General features: G+C 37.3%; 1 pseudogene; it reads left to right on the top strand.

Moving 5' to 3' along the window:
* The first annotated feature begins 322 nt into the window (after positions 1-322).
* LOC120878876 lies at positions 323-808 on the top strand (annotated as a pseudogene).
* The last annotated feature ends 4,550 nt before the right edge of the window (positions 809-5,358 follow it).

Genomic DNA, 5,358 nt, shown 5'->3' with positions numbered 1-5,358 from the left:
CACCAATTACTCATATTGTGAAATTTAAATAGGGGAGATTAAAGGTAAGTAGCAGAATCAAGTCCACTCTAGAAAAGAAATGATCTCATTAAAGAAGTGCTCATTTGTGTCTGCCTTCTTATAAAAATAAAAGCAACATCATTCCACGGTGACTAGCAAAATAGGGACCAATAGGGAACATCTTCCATTAGAGAAATTCTAATTAGGTTTTATTTTACATAGTTATTTACTGAACAAATATTATCATCTGAAGTAGTTAGTAAACAATGACAGGTGTATCGGAATATAATTGGCGCTCTGATCTTCCAAGCAAGCCTTCAAGATGGCGCCGAAGAAAGACAAGAAGCCTAAGAAGTCAACCTGGAGGTTTAATCTGGATCTTACTCATCCAGTAGAAGATCCATCTATGTTTTTGATTCAGGAAATTTTGAACAGTTTCTGCAGGAAAAGGTTAAAGTGAATGGAAAGACTGGAAAACTTGGGAATGTCGTTCACACTAAAAGTTTCAAGAATAAAATCGTGGTCATTTCTAAGACATGGTATTTGAAGTATCTCACCAAGAATTACCTTAAAAAGAACAATCTTCTTGATTGGCTTCACGTGGTTGCATCTGACAAGGAGACCTACGAACTTTCCCTACTTCCAGATTACTCAAGATGAAGGTGAATCTGAGTCTGAGGACTAGATGAAGCCATCCTTTACAGGGCTTTGCTTGCTAACAAAACAAATCAATCATACAAAAGAAAGAAACATCTTGAAATGGACCTTTAGCTTATCAGTGAATGAAAAACATTACTCTGTATGTTAAGAATTCATCTCTTTTATTTAAGTGTATGTTGTTTATATGCTGCTGGCTTTCCTTTAATACTTTAAAAAAAATTTATTGATGTAGTTGACTTACAATGTTGTGTTAGTTTCAGGTATACAGCAAAGTGAATGAGTTATACATATATCCACTTGTTCTTTTGTCATACAGACCATTACAGAGTACTGAGTAGGGTTCTCTGTGCTATACAGCAGTTTTCCTTAGCTGGTTTACGTATACTAAGTCACTTCAGTCATGTCTGACTCTTTGTAAGAGAGTGGACTATAGCCCACCAGGCTTCTCTGTCCACGGGGTTCTCCAGGCAAGAATACTGGAGTGGGTTGCCATTTCCTGCTGTTTTATGTATACTAGTATGTGTACGTCGGTGTCAATCTCCCAATGTATTCCTCTCTACCGTATCCCCTGGTAACCGTAAATTTTCTACACCCAACTTCAGTTTTGTAAATAAGCTTGTGGAATTTCTTTCAGGATTTCTGTAATGTGCTGATTTTACAAATGTCTTCAAGTTAAAGTAAATAGCGAAAAAATGAAGCTCAATTTTAGAGATAACTATATAATAAAATATTTAAATTCTGTCAGAAAAAAAGAATATCATTGACGATAAAACCTTGAATATTAGGGTGAAATAGACTTAGGTTTGCATTTTAGTTACAATATTTATGAGATATGGAAACTTGGATGAGTTATACATTCTTTCTAGATAGTGGTTTTTCTCACCTCAGAATTAGGAGAATACTAGAATTCATACAGCTGACATCAACATTGTTTGAAATAATATATGGAAAGACCTTTACTCATAGAAAGAACTTTTGAAAGTGGCACATTCACTCGATAAATATTGGCTACTTATCCTTTTTATCATCTTATATTAATTCCCTTTTTGAAGGGCTTCTGACATCTGTTATTATCCTCTTTAGTTACTATTCTATAATTCTATACTGCCAAACTTATATACATGGAGATTAAACTTTTGCAGTCCAAATAGAAAATAAAGTAGAAAAAATATTATGTAACATTTTTAATTGATCAGCCATATATTCCAAATTGTTCTTTAATTATATCTTTATTTTTTTAATCTTTTTTATTTTTATATTTATCTACAAAACTCTAGGTGTGAAACTGGATTTTAAACAGAACTGATCTATCTCAAGTCACACTGAACCACTCTAATATGATAGACATGCACATGAACCACCTTATGTATGTATGCTTGTATGTTATTGTTGTTCTTCAGTCACCCAGTCGTGTCCAACTCTTTGCGACCCCCATGTCTCATTGACCCCATGGACTGCAGCACACCAGGCTTCCCTATCCTTCACCATCTCCCGGAGTTTGCTCAAACTCATGTCCATTGAGTCGGTGATGCCATCCAACCATCTCATTCTTTGTCATCCCATTCTCCTTTTGCCTTCGATCTTTCCCAGCATCAAGGTCTTTCCCAATGAGTTGGTTCTTCGCATCAGATAGCCAAAGTATTGGAGCTTCAACTTCAGCATCAGCCCTTCCAATGAATATTCAGGGTGAATTTCCTTTAGGACCGACTGGTTTGATCTTTTGCAGTCCAAGGAACTCTCAAGTCTTCTCCAACACCACAGTTCAAAAAGCATCAATTCTTCAGTGTTCAGCCTTCTTCATGGTCCAGTTCTCACACCCATACATGACTACTGGAAAAACCATAGCTTTGATTACACGGAACTTTGTTGGAAAAGCAATGTCTCTGTTGTTTAATATGCTATCTAGGTTTGTCGTAACTTTTCGTCCAAAGAGCAAGTGTCTTGTAGTTTCATGGCCTCAGTCACTGTCCACAGTGATTTTGGAGCTCAAGAAAATTAAGTCTGTCTCTGTTTCCATTGTTTTCCCATCTATTTGCCATGAAGTGACAGGACCAGATGCCATGATCTTGGTTTTTTGAATGTTGAATTTTAAGCCAGCTTTTTCACTCTCCCCTTTCACCCTTATCAAGAGGCTCTTTAGTTCTTCACTTTCTGCCATAAGGATGGTGTTATCTGCATATCTGAGGTTATTGATATTTCTTCTGGCAATCTTGATTTCAGTTTGTGCTTCATCCAGCTTAGAATTTTACATTATGTACTCTACATATAAGTTAAATAAGCAGGATGACAATATACAGCCTTGATGTATCCCTTTCCCAATTTTGAACCAGTTTGTTGTTCCATGTCTGATTTTAACTGTTGCTTCTTGACCTGCATACAGGTTTCCCAGGAGGCAGGTAAGGTGGTCTGGTATTCCCATTTCTTGAAGAATTTTCCTCAGTTTGTCATATGTTTGTATGTGTGTATGTGCTATTTATATGTACTTTTTTAAACTGGTAAACTTACCAACCATTTCACTTCTGAATCTCCAACACCTGTCCTTTGGCTTCAGCAATGTCCAGGATGTGTGTTGTCAATAACCTAACACATTTATCTGAAGCACAATAATCCAAGGTATTTACTAGAGCTCTAAACTAACCTACTTAACTCTAAATATTACAATTTGTATAAAACCATGGCATCAGAATAGTCTTCAAGTCTTGAACAAAGACAATTCTAATATAGATAACATTTATTGAGTGCTTTATCATAAGCTGGGCACTGTGCTTTACACGCTAGTGTTTTACATGCATTTACTCCTCAATACCACTTTTTGAATTGAGCATTATCATTATTGCTTTCATGGTAAGATTGACATTTAAGGAAGCCAGGAGTCTTTTAAGTTGGAAATATTTATGGAGTCTCCAATACCAGGACTCAAAAATTATTCTTCCTACCTCCAAAGCCCCTGCTCTGAAATTCACTTCATTTTATTGCCTTCCTTTCTCATCCTTAAATATGCATAATTTTTATTAATAATTCAGTATCAACTTTATGGCTTGGACTCCACTTCCAGATTCACTGAGAAATTGATTGGCCATGTCAGATAAGCAAGAGCAAGAAGGAGAAGCAGAGATTGGGGGAAACCAACGGGAGTAGAGGAAAAGACCTGAGCTGGACCTGCAGGGTATTTTGGTAAACACTGTCCCATGTCTACTCTGTACCCAGAACACCTTTTTGCCCAAATAACCTAGATTTTGTTCTGAATCATGATGTACTCATTCCTGGGTGATTAACTGTTATTGATTTGTAGCCAATCATTATCATCTTATGCTCTACTTTTCTTGCCACCAGTATAGCTGTGGTTCAAATTTTAGCTTGTGAAATATAAGAAGCTTTCTGGGGGGTTGAAAAAAAAGACTTTTGTTTTCCTGATTTCAAAAACAAAGTCATAATCATTTCTTCCCACCATCTTAAATACAAAAATGATGTCTGGAGCTACAGTAACCACCTGAGCCCATTTGAGAAAAGCCAAGTAAATCATAATTGAACCTCAATGTAATGGAACCATTCAACCAGCACTGTCTTCCAGTTTCTTGTTACAGGAGATATCCACTCTCAGTCAAATGTCCCATTCAGTTCAGTTCAGTTCAGTCGCTCAGTCACGTCTGACTATTTGCAACCCCATGAATTGCAGCACACCAGGCCTGCCCATCCATCACCAACTCCCAGAGTTCACTCAAACTCATGTCCATTGAGTCGGTGATGCCATCCAGCCATCTCATCCTCTGTCGTCCCCTTCTTCTCCTGCCCCTACTCCCTCCCAGCATCAGAGTCTTTTCCAATGAGTCAACATTTTGCATGAGGTGGCCAAAGTACTGGAGTTTCAGCTTTAGCATCATCGCCTCCAAAGAACACCCAGGACTGATCTCATTTAGAATGGACTCATTGGATCTCCTTGCAGTCCAAAGGACTCTCAAGAGTCTTCTCCAACACCACAGTTCAAAAGCATCAATTCTTCGGTGCTCAGCTTTCTTCACAGTCCAACTCTCACATCCATACATGACTACTGGAAAAACTATAGCCTTGTCGAGATGGACCTTTGTTGGCAAAATATTGCCTCTGCTCTTGAATATGCTATTCAAAGACATTTGTCTCTGATAAAAAGATATAAGCTGTGAATAAATACAGAGATCTAAGTATTTATATTATAAGACTTCAGAAGCAAACAAAAGCAAAGGATTTATGGTTATTTTACTGTTTAATGCCTTCTTCTGGTTGCTTTTCCTGCCATATTTAAATGGCTTTCCTAAGTATGGTGATATGTTCCTGGAGAGACAAAGTTTAGTTCTATAAATGACCCAATACCAGATATATTCAGCTTCATATTTTGAAGCTACAACTCTGCCTCAAAAAAGCACATAGCTACATACCTCAGAGCACTGAATGATGGCAGAACCAACCAAAGACCTAGTGGAAAACTCACACTGCTTCTTCATATGCATCTAATTCACTGCCCCTTGGTATCTCAGCAAGTAACAGACACAATAAAATTTCAGTGTAATAGACCCAGCTCATAAAGTTTCCATTTCTACCAGGACTTTTCCTAACATAAAACTGGACACCCCAGCAGCACAATTGCTGTCTACAAGTGCTAAAACTGTGGTTAAAGCTGAATATTAACAGCATTTCACACTTGTGCTGTCATCTGGATTATAT

Source organism: Oryx dammah, unplaced genomic scaffold, assembly GCF_014754425.2.
Source record: "Oryx dammah isolate SB20612 unplaced genomic scaffold, SCBI_Odam_1.1 HiC_scaffold_19, whole genome shotgun sequence".
NCBI lineage: Eukaryota > Metazoa > Chordata > Mammalia > Artiodactyla > Bovidae > Oryx > Oryx dammah.
This window is presented reverse-complemented; position numbering and strand designations above follow the sequence as displayed.